This window comes from Dermacentor albipictus, chromosome 9, assembly GCF_038994185.2.
Source record: "Dermacentor albipictus isolate Rhodes 1998 colony chromosome 9, USDA_Dalb.pri_finalv2, whole genome shotgun sequence".
NCBI classification, from domain to species: Eukaryota; Metazoa; Arthropoda; class Arachnida; order Ixodida; family Ixodidae; genus Dermacentor; species Dermacentor albipictus.
In genome coordinates, this window is record NC_091829.1 from 24,097,065 (window position 1) to 24,109,592 (window position 12,528).

The 12,528-nt window shown below is 41.9% G+C and overlaps 1 pseudogene; it reads right to left on the reverse strand.

Annotated features, from left to right (window-relative positions):
• LOC135902003 (neprilysin-1-like) overlaps positions 1 to 12,528 on the reverse strand; it is a 46,304-nt pseudogene that overhangs the window by 18,394 nt on the left and 15,382 nt on the right.

Below are 12,528 nucleotides of genomic sequence, written 5' to 3' on the forward strand. Positions count from 1 at the left end.
GTTCTCGTATTGTTAGAACACTACGAGGTCTTTCGTCATCATCATTATCATCGGCCTGGTTACGCCCACTGCAGGACAAATGCCTCTCCCATACTTCTACAACAACCCCGGTCATGTACGAATTGTGGCCATGTAGTCCCTGCAAACTTCTTTATCTCATCCGCTCACCTAACTTTCTGCCGCCTCCTGCTACGCTTCCCTTCCCTTGGAATCCAGTCCGTAACCCTTAATGATCATCAGTTATCATCCCTCCTCATTACATGTGCTGCCCGTGCCCATTTGTTTTTCTTCAGTTCAACTCCGCTGGATGCTGCTGCCAGTTGTGCTAAGGGCAACCGACCGTTGTGCTAGAAGATGGACGATTCCATCTGAAGACCGCAGAAGACCAGCGAATCTAGAGCTGATAAAGTTTTTCACTCACTCACTCACTCGCTCACTCACTCACTCACTCACTCACTCACTCACTCACTCACTCACTCACTCACTCACTCACTCACTCACTCACTCACTCACTCACTCACTCACTCACTCTTGATTTCAACTAAGATGTCATTAACTCGCGTTTGCTCCCTCACCCGATCTGCTCTTTTCTTATCCCTTAACGTTACACGTATCATTCTTCTTTCCATAGCTCCTTGCGTCGTCCTCAATTTGAATAGAACCCTTTTCGTAAGCCTCCAGGTTTCTGCCCCGTAGGTGACTACTGGTAAGACAAAGCTATTATACACTTTTCTCTTGAGGACTAATATAAACCTGCTGTTCATGATCTGAGAATGCCTGCCAAAGGCACCCCAGCCCATTCTTATGCTTCAGATTATTTTGATGCCATGATCCGGATCCGCTGTCACTACCTACCCTAAGTAGATGTATTCTTTTACCACTTCTAGTGCCTCGCTACCTATTGTAAATTGCTGTTCTCTATTGTAAATTGCTAAACGCTGCTGTCGCACTTATTTGGGGCGAAACTGACAATTCTTAAATTTCCGAGTGTAAATATTGTCGTTTCGTACCGATAAAGAAAAGAAGTAGAGGTTTAAAGTGGAGAATTTTCGCGTCATTCCAAAGCTAACCACACGTAGGAGGAAGGGTAAGTATAAGGTAACGGGCTTTTCGTAGTTGGTCTCGCGCATGAGGTCGCAGTTTAAGTAGTATCAAAGCATGAATTAGAAGACACATTCCTCGTTGGTGTTTTGTTTTCATACCTTTTCTTTCGCGGTGGATTTAGTGACTTCATCCATCCATTTGTTGTTTTCAAGTTCTTTCCGAAAGACGTCTTTCATTTTGTCAACATACACCAGCATCTGAAAAGTGAGACTTAGTGCATGGTCAATCGATAGAGCTTAAGTGTAAGAGGGAGGTAGAGCAGTTACTCTTCAATGTGGATTTTATAGTATCGAAAACAATAGAGAGTATATTAATCATCTCTTTTACCAAAATTTGCCCTACAAACGCAGCATTCCTCAAATGTTAAGTCGTGGTTAGCGTAGTTGCCGCCTAATAGAATTCGTTTTTTCTACTCTGAGGAGTTTGAACCTTTCTGTTCGTAGCCTATGTGTGAATTCCTATTTCCTCCCTTTCTTTTCTTTGCTCTGACATAGAGCATGATGTACGGTGCAGCAAATTGACGGTGTCCCTTCTTGTGTTCCACTTCGTGCTGCCGCCTTCCTGAAAGTTAATTCACCTCGATGCAGAAAGAACGGGAAGGCAAGGGGAGAATAGACAAGGAGGTCAGCCAGATGATCTTCCGGTTTGCTACCCTGCAATGGCGGATGCATTTTCTTCACTACACCATGCACAATAGCACATAACGCAACCTCTGCCTCGTGAGACAATGCTGCACTCTTACATTCGCGCTTTCTCAATGCCCTGGTGACACTGTTTTTACCGTATCGCTGTTTCTGTGCTGTTCTTCGTGTATGCAAATCAACGTTAAATAGTTTAGATTATTGCGTTGATGAAAGAATGATGGTTTTCCGAAATGGGTGGCTACGAAGCGACTTCACTAAGGCTGTAGGAACGTAACAGATAAGTTATTTCATATTGTGCGCATGAAGAGCTGTAACAATATTTACGTTACACTTATATACCAGGCGTTCACGCGACGAATGGCAAGATTGTTTTTGATTGCCGGGGAAAGAAAACACAATTCTAGCCTTAGAGCTAGACTGAAGGAATAGGTAGACGTTACTTACACGAGATATCTCAATGCATAATCTAATAATTTATTATATGTAGACGGTGAGACTGCAGGGCTTATTTGCTTTGAAAGACTTCTGAGGATGACACCAGCTTCGCGCAACGCGCGATCGAATTTGCGAAACGTATGTACTGTTTTCCGTAAATGTTTTTAATCAAAAGACAATTTGATGCATTGAATCCCCAAAGGCTATAACAATAGTTTATAATGTCGCACTATTTAATTTCACTATATCACGAAGGCTAGCTAGTATAAACTTTTTCGAATACGAATAAGTATCGAACATCGATTTGAATATCCCATACGCAAACGCAGACGCATATACTTACAAGAAGAATAATTATTTCGGTATAGTTAGATACCACGCTTGTACTAACAAGTGTAATGAAGGCCGTTAAGTGCCGGTGACAAAAGCTGAATTTTTAACTCAAGGGGATATATTGCCCTTAAGAGAATTACACGAATAGCTTCGCAGCATGCTTGTAGCCTGGTTGAAAACAAGTTTTTCAAGATTGTGTGGCTGCCGCATGACCAGTGATCCAAAACAATAATGGGATGGACGCCGAAAAACTCTTAGACGTTGTAAAATATAAAAGAAAAAGAATACTGGAACATCAGGTGACCGATTTGTGTGTGTAACATAAGTAGAATTACCTGTTGTAAGGAATACATTATTGTTTATTGCGTACTAGGTGAAGCTGCTACATGACCAGGCTGCCAAAAACACTAAGTCACACAGATAGCACTAGAAATCACAGGTTGTCATGTTGGCTTCTGCCCCTAAACCGAAAAAGAAAGCGTGCATTACCCATTTTGTTTGTGCATTTCTACGAATGCCTTTGTTGCTTCCTAAGCTCTGATAATTTGCGATAATTTATTCATCATATATATATATATATATATATATATATATATATATATATATATATATATACAGAGAACACTAACAGCGACTTTATTAATAGGCCCTTCGATGTCCCAAAATATCGAATCTTTCCTTCTCGAATACGAATATGCATAGTTCGCCCGTAAAATGCGGTTCGCATGCAAAACGTCTTGTATTCTTGCTCTCTTACAATATATATATATATAGATAGATAGATAGATAGATAGATAGATAGATAGATAGATAGATAGATAGATAGATAGATAGATAGATAGATAGATAGATAGATAGATAGATAGATAGATAGATAGATAGATAGATAGATAGATAGATAGATAGATAGATAGATAGATAGATAGATAGATAGATAGATAGATAGATAGATAGATAGATAGATAGATAAACGAGAAGAAAGGGGGTTAACCGGGGGTCCCGATTTTATTAGTCATATCATAAGAAGCCAACAAACTCCCAGGGTTCTACTAGGACACATAAATACCCAAGAAAGTGGATGGGAAAACAGCGCCGTGGTAGCTCAAGTGGTAGAGCATCGCACGCGAAATGCGAAGATTGTGGGTTCGGTTCCCACCTGCGGCAAGTTGTTTTTTCATCCACTTTAATTTCCATTAATTCTTCGTTTCTTTATTTCATTTATTATAGCACAAGTAATTTCCCCTTGTTGTCCTTGGTGTCAATGTTTGTTGGCTTCTTATGATATGACTACATATATATATATTTATATATATATATATATATATATATATATATATATATATATATATATAAAAGCTGATTCACTAACCCCTTATTATGCTCGAACTGACACCGTGTCAATTTTCTTTTTTTTCCCAGAACAGTATCAGACTGGAACGACAGTTTATAGACACACTGTGACTAAATATTGTATAAATTTGTATTTGCTTGTTTCTAATTGGTTCTCTTTTGTTTGTATGCATTCTATTGCCCCTCTGCTTGGACCGAAAGGTCTGCAATATGTACTAAACAAATAAATAAATATATTATTAAATGTCACCGGGGAGTGCACCAGAGTGGTGCGCCTGCGGGCGGCTTATTTCTGAATACTACGGACGCGCAGAATAATAAAGCATCATAGGCGATGATATACAGCCACGCCACCTAATAAATCTCTAAATTTTTTGAAAGTTTTTCCTGTTAAATTATGGTGATTGTTCAGGGATCATACACTTATTTTTTTTGTCGTAATGAATGCAATTTTGGTTTGTTTTCATTGCTACTTTTTCTCTCCAATCTGCTACCTAAAGCTGCAGGCTTCCTGACTTATTTATGAAAAAAAAAAGGTTTTATACCTTTACCCACCATCGCAACGGGATTGGACACTTCTTTCATTCTGATAATGTTTTCTTTCGCTTCTATCCAGCCTCGGCAGAGCCTTATTAGATGTTCTGTCAGGTTGCCTGCCGCTGCGGAACGCGACCACGAAAGCTTTATACATCGAATTATTACCGCTGCCTCCATAAAGACACCCAGACTTGCTGTTAAGCTGGCGCCACAATGAATACTGCTCGTCTGTTGGCGGCACTCGGTGTGTTCGTGCCCGCATTGATTGGTCGAACGTATACCGTAGAGTACCACAGGTAAGATTAGAACATAACCAGGATATATAGCCTGTACGAGAACGTTTAAAAAGTGTCGTTCAGTGAGGTTGTGACCTCCACTTTCTCAATAACGTCAGCATAGCTCCCCCTTAGCATGCTAGTGAAAAGTTAGAAACAGAAACTGGCCCAGTCACTATTCACACGCAACGCGAGTTCAGTTTGGCTGATGTCGTCTTACCTCTCGTTTAGCTTCGGCGCTAAACTTCTTTCGCGCGTAAAGGTTGCCCATAGCGTCGCGCATAGCACCAGTTAAAAAACTCATGCACTTTGACCACCTGGCCATGTCAGCCTGAACCCCCCAAGCCACTTTCCTCAGCTGGAACGAAGCGTTGTAGTAGTCTTTTGAAAGGTCTGTTGCCCAGCCGAGCACAACGCGGAGACCGGCGTAGTTGAATAATGTCTTTCTGAAAACGAAGAAGAAATATGCATTACTTTCTGCACTGTGTTCTTAGTGAGTCAATCCTGTAATGCCTAAACACAGTTCTACATCAATTAAAAGTAAAATAACTGGTTCACCTTCTATGTATGGTCATATAGAGTTACGTTTGGGCAAAAATACAATGTGAAATGTTGTTTGATTGAGAACTTCATTAGCACTATAATTATTTAGAAATTGGTTTGCTAAAAAAGTCGCTCCAGCGTATCAGAAATGTCACCGCAGGCTCAGAGTTGTGTATTCTATGCCTAAATCACGGTTTTCGGGTATAAAATTTGGCGTAGCAGCAATGGTACTTTAGGCATTACAAGAATAAGCTTCACTAACTAGTCACCACACAGACCAAGTGCGCTCATTAGGCTGAGGTTCAGCAAAGTGTGGAGATCATTACAAATAAAGGATAGCAAATATATTCTCATAACATCAGATTCATCTACCGACGCGTTCAGTTTACAAGAACTGTTTGTTCTGACACTGTCAAATTTGCATATATGTATCGATAATATCGCACTTACATTGCCTTGCTTTTTCACGGTTTCGGCTTTTCGCCAAAGTATTCAGTTATCGATTTTAGAGCGCATCTCTTAGCCACCCGTTTCTGCGGTGAGCGTCGACGTCGGCGTAACCAAGCGAACGAGCACAGCGAAAGATGAAAGCGAACGCGATGTACAGCGGGAGATAAAATAGGCGAGGAGGAAAGCGGAGAGGGGGGCTCAGCTTAACCATGAGACGGAAAGCGGAGGAGGGTATGGCAAAAGCTTGAGAAGAAAAAACGTAGTGCAGTGACGATGGCCACGAGATGGCGCCAGAGTAGCGCGCATTGTTTGGAAGGTCTGTCGGCGTCGCCCGCTGTTACTCACGCCCGCGCATCACCCCCGCGCTGCCTCTCACCATCCATAGAGAAACGAGGCAGTCGCTTCACATTTCCCTCTAAATTCCACGTGCCGCACGAGACATATTGTCCGCGCCAGCCAATTTTTCACGAAATGAGAACACATATAGAGCTGCGCTCAAATTTCGCATTAGGGAGTATCGTCGGTGAATTTTTTTCGCTGGAAAAATAGCAAAATATTTCGTTTTGTCGCAGCTTTTCTAGCGAGAAGCTATTAGGTAATCATGTTTTGGTGTTCTGCGGGCCAAAACCACGATTGCGATATGAGGTGCGCTGTGGTGTTGGACTCAACATTTTTTTTTTTTGCCCATCTGAGTTTATGTAGTGTTTACACAATGTACGGTACACGAGGTACTTGTGTGTGGTACCAACGGAACTCAGTCCACGAATCCACGAGCTCGTGCTCAGTAGTGCGATGCCATCGCCACTGAGACACCGCGGCCAGTGTGAAAGAACCTTGTCTAATAAAGTTCCCCGCGCGTCGGGAATGCCGTACAATCTCGAAAGTAGGCGTGCGCGAACAAATATTCTGGAATGTGCTGTGGTCTCTGCATACATAGCGGGCGGCTTTGACCGGTGGTATTAAATTTCTACCACTGTCGACTGTCTTCACCGCTATTGTTGCACTCTGAATGTAGCTTATATTGCGGGCCATAAGGTCGCCCAATAAATATTGGAGTTCTTAACAATACCCAGTCTTATAAATGAAATGCAGAGCGTGCATTACAAGTCATGAGAAATTGTAGCTTCGATTCTCACTTACGCGTCAACAGCAGGCAAAAGGTCATTCGTTCTGTTGTAGTATTCTAGTGCGTACAGCTCCAAGGTTTCATTTTTTCCGAGCGTGATGTTTGCTTTGGAAAACTTCTTGTTAAGTAAATCCCGTAGAGGAATCTGAAAAGTACGTTTATTTTCTGTACTGACACACGTTTTTTCTTGTGTATTTCCTCTCATATAAATTCTTTCTTTATAGACTAGCACTGGAAATATTTGGTGCTAACACAGTGTTCAGCTACGCACATTGTGTTGTGGCTAAGGCTGCAGCGTGTTGTTAATGTTAACCACTTTCATGAAAGGTCTTTAATATCGGAAGCTCTCGACGATTATTTTACTGGCAAGGAGAGAACGAGGCTGGATGGATTTCTTACACTGACAGAACTAATGAAACATCCTTTATGCAGCATCAAAACAGCAAGTTGAGCCAGTTGGGTGGAATTCATATTAAGGTTTGTTACAGCGCGACACAAGACAAGGACAAAAGGAGGTATAAAACGTCGACATGGCACTGACTCTCAACTGATATTTTATTGAGGATATGTCGAACATGCATGTAGGTGCCATTTGATAACCATGACATGCGCGATATACAGAGATGCATCGAGGCAACTGTGACAAACTGACGAATAATCAAAATTGACATAGGTAACGCAGTTCCTTGTCATGAAGAGTGCTAGACGGTTCACTGATACACGCTTTGTCCTTAATCTTTATACTGTGAGCCTCGACGATTTCTCTTGTCGATTGGCGTACGTGTTGAAAAATGACACTAGCTTTTTTTTTTTAATTTGGGGCAACAACCGCACGACTTGCAATGCTCTGGGAGATTAAGTGGTTCAACCCCTTGAAGAGATAGCTCATGCTCCAGATGTCGAATATTCACACATCGCTTGGTTTGTGCCACGTACTCTCTACCACAAGATAATGGAATAACATACACAACCTGCTTAGCACAAGTGATGTACCTGTTCACATGTTTGACAGTGCATTTTCCCTTCACTTGCTTTTCCTTCAACAAATTATCGATTAATGGGCATTGGTGACATAGCTTATGTTTCGAAGAAAAACGAACAACAATGTTGCACCTTGAACCAACGTTCTTAAGCCCATAAGCTAACTTGTGTACACGCGGTACAACTGCGTTTTTTCCTTTTTTCTTCTAATTAAGTTTTATTACCTTGGTCATTTATGCTCTTGACGCGGCGAACCGTACTTTCACTCACAGAAGAAATAATCGCTTCGGGGTAACCATCGTCCAGTAAACGACTTACCTGATCAGAAAAAGCAGCCTTCGACGTATGAAAACACGACTTTTTTAATGCAGCATTTAGGATTGTCTTCGCTATAGCCCGCTTCACTACTTTAGAATGACCGGATTTATAGTTCGAAATGTGCTCAACCAACCTGGGATATGTTCAGCGCACATGATTTTTAGCAAAAATTATTCTCGGGTCTAGAAATGCATTTGATGGTCCTTAGGGATTTCGAAATTAAAATCAAGGCCTGTAGCGTGCTGCCTGAATAAAGTTAAAATTTCATCAACACCCTCGGCGTGAATGTCACATGGTACAAAATATAACGAAATCATCAACATAGCGAAAAACACTATTCGAAAGTTTAGCAAGGTGGCCCTCTAATTGCCTATCAATATAACCTAGAAAAATGTCACTGATGATAGGAGCTACGCACGAGCCAATGCAAACCCCCGATTTCTGTATATCGATTTCTGTAAAATGACATCTGATAAAAACTTCTAAAAGACGCGCACGCGGGTATACCTTAATTACACCTCATAGAAACTGCTGTACTCACGTTTGGAAACTTGGCTTCGAGTTCCCCAATTGTTACCCTATGGTATATGTCAAATAAGTTTCGCCTTTGCTCCAGTGGCGTTGTCAACTTGAAATGAAATGAAAGAATTTGAAGTAAGCAAATGGAGACGTGTACACAAGTATACTTCAGAAGAATTTCACCGCTACATTGTGTTCTCATCTATGCGCTTAAGCTCCCCGACCACTCCTATACTTAGCAAATTCAGATATGTGTCTAGGTCGAACAGACTTTTTTGTCGATGGGAAGTGTTCCGTGGATGCAAAAGAACTCGCCAGAAAGCACGTGGTTCAATTGGAATGGCACTCCATCCTATTACTCTATGGTATTCCACCGCACCACCAACAATCTGTTTCCCCTGACAAAAATAAAGCACTCTTTACGGAATTCCGTCTAAAGAAAACAAATGAGTTTTGCGATTGGTTAACTATACTAACCAGAAATTACCATACCATTGTTTGCCTCGGAAGCGGCGAAGCGCGAGTTCTCACGAAAAGGGCTAACAGTTTATTAGCGGCAGTAGCTTGTACACAAAATTTAAACGTTCAAAGTCATATCAATTTGACAGAATGTAATTGCAAATTGTACAAAATGCTTTTGTGAATTAATGTTTTGCTTTAAGGAGCGCTTTGCTCTATCGCATTTAGGCCATGCAACGGCATATAAGTTGTACAATCGCCCCTGGTGGTAAATGGAGTGCTCACATTGGCCAGTTGCAGTTCGAGGAGCAGAACATCGCAGATGAGTCTTGTTAGCTCATAGTGTGTAATGTTCGGCTTCACGAATTTTATAGCTACTTCAATAACGTGCTTGTATGCGTCCAGTATTGGCTTGTTCTCCTCGGTGTCTGGGTTTGTGAGCTGATTCCGTCCCAGCTTCATGAAGCTCACTTGATCCAACTGAAAAACCGGTGCACAAGGAGCATGATCGTAGTCCCAGTGAAATCTGCGGTCATATCAGTACGCTGTAACGATGGTAAACAAATAAACACTCTCCAAAGTGTCGATTTACATGTGCGCTTGCGTGGAGAGTTTAAAATTGCGAGTAAAAGCATGGCGACCAATTGTGGCGCACATTTTTCTTTTCTTCGCAGCCTGGACGTTCAGGCAGAAACTAAATGATAGTCTCATACAGGTGTTCGACTAATGCAATGTAAACAAACCCTTGCATGTTGAGGAGATAGGCTATAAGAAATAATTATTTATTTTTTTAAACACGCAGTGGTCTAAACATTTGCTTTTCAAGGTGCACAACCGTATTCAGGTTGCGTTCGCAGTTTAATCTCACCAACTCTTTCGCTGTAGAATCGGCAATAACATGCAAGATGTCACCGCTAACACACCGTCGTTCGTTGCCTAACCCACCCGGCTTACACCTTCTCCTCTGTAGGAGAACCCTATCTATATACACAGAGGCAAGGAAACATATGTCGCCTTAAAAGGACAAGTCAACTTCTCGAAACGTTAGTTACCGGATTTACCTTGTGCTCGTTTTGCTGATCGTAGATCCAACCACCGTGACGCCATCACGGTGACAATAAGACAGCGAATGTATGATGGCTGTAGGACGATGACGCAATGACGACGATGGCATCACAACAATGATGGCCTGACGAGAATCAGAAGACGAGGCTAGAGTGACGACAATGGAAGGAGCACGACGTCATCACGATGAAGCTATGACAAGGAATGCGTGACGCCTGCATGACGATATCATGATGATGGGCGTGACGACTTAGGCATGACGAGAGTCATATGGCAAAGCACGAACTTTGTGTCCCATGCTATTAAGCAACTTGGGCAACTGGGTAGGCTGAAGGCGTGATTATGACGGCATGACGAGGGTCAAATTACCACGATAGCATGAAAACGAGAATATGACAGTGAACCTATGACAACTTATGACGACGACGCAGTGACAACGATGGCATGACAAAGACGGTATCACAAAGAATATGAAGACGATGGTGCGAAGCACAAGGCGTCGCAGAAGTCGGAGCTGGATAAAACTGGAATGACCATGACAAAACGACCACGATGGTACCACGACGACCATATGACAAGAAATGCATGACGACGATGTCGTGACGATGGCAGCATGACGAGAGTCAGGTAACAAATCTGGAATGATGACGATGCAACGACCCTGATAGCATCTGGACCACGAAGGAATTCGTAGTAGCCTAAGCTATTAGACAACTTGGGCCTCTGGATCGGCGTAGAAAGCGTGACTACAGCTGCACGACGAAAGCCAAATCTCAAAGGAGGAATAACGACGACGGAAGCACGACATGAAGACCTCGAGCACATGCCTAGATAGATAGATAGATAGATAGATAGATAGATAGATAGATAGATAGATAGATAGATAGATAGATAGATAGATAGATAGATAGATAGATAGATAGATAGATAGATAGATAGATAGATAGATAGATAGATAGATAGATAGATAGATAGATAGATAGATAGATAGATAGATAGATAGATAGATAGATAGATAGATAGATAGATAGATAGATAGATAGATAGATAGACAGGGATCTCAAGACCCCTGAAGTAGACAAATTAAGCTAATCAGAATACAATGCACACATTCATAGAACCTTGATTTCTGGAGGGTATTCCATAAGTATCCACCTAGTAAAGATATTCATTTTGTCTGCTGGTGAAGTTCTGACTGGCTGGGCTAGGGTACGCGTCAGAAGGACAATGGCGCTTTCAGCCAACCAGCGCTTTAGCAGCAGACAAAATGGACATACCCACTAGGTGGACACTTGTATTATACACCCCCCCCCCTAATTGCTAGTATCGGTAGCATTCTTTTTCCACTCAAAACAGGAAGAAAACGTGTTCTTGGAGTGACAATTTGTTCTCGTCGTGCCTACCTGTATAATGTAAGAAGTGAGGTTCTTGACGTCTTGGCTTACGTAGATATTGAGGATGGGATCCAACCCGGTCAAGTTGAGCACCTCAGAGGCACTTTGGAACACCCAGTCTTTGTCACTAGTTATGGGCCAATGCTGAAATCCAGAGGTTTTCAGTATGTCCTCAAGGATGTCAGGCCTGTCATTCTCTGTTGGTACAGCTATAAACCAGAGGACCATGATAAGCACATAATAGTTTAGGCAGTCAGAGAGTCATTATATCGTAAAGTAAGGAGATGGGCTAAGCAGCACAATATCAAAGACCAAATGTAACTGCTGCGCCCCCATGGAAAAAGCGGCGGTATATCTCCAGAACTGTATTTAATACCTGTTCGAACAAACTGCATCAATGTATGCCAAAATAAAACACACACATTTTTCTTCATCAAGCTGCAGTGTTGCCATCATACGTACCCTTGCAAGCAGTGTAGACAGCGGCAATGTTCCTTATGACGGTGTCATTCGTGCCAACCGACGTAATGTTTTCCAAGGTGCCTGAAGAGGGAACAAAGCAGTGATTTTAGAATGGCAGTACCACTTACAAAATTATTCTTGCCACACATTTGATGGAGCCTGTTCATGTCCAAGTTAGTTCACAGCTCACCGCAAACACATCAGGTAATGCTGTCTCAATCTATCCGCCTCGCTGATACAAGAGGATTGTCCCTGTCAAACAAAGTTAGATGTTTCGATCTGCATTTTTTATCCCGAGACCGATAGGTAAGCCTAGAGTGAAGATCGCCCTCTGAGTGGACGTTATCAAGTGAAAACAAAGCTGCTTCGACGCAGTTCCAAGAAAAAGCATACTTTCCCCAAAAGCCATTGAAACCAACTATGAAACTCTCAAAACGACTTATTTCAACCTTCTTTGTTTTAAGATTACCTAATTGTTGCTGCTGATATTGTACATATCTGAGCACGATTGTATATTTAAACCTAGTTTAACC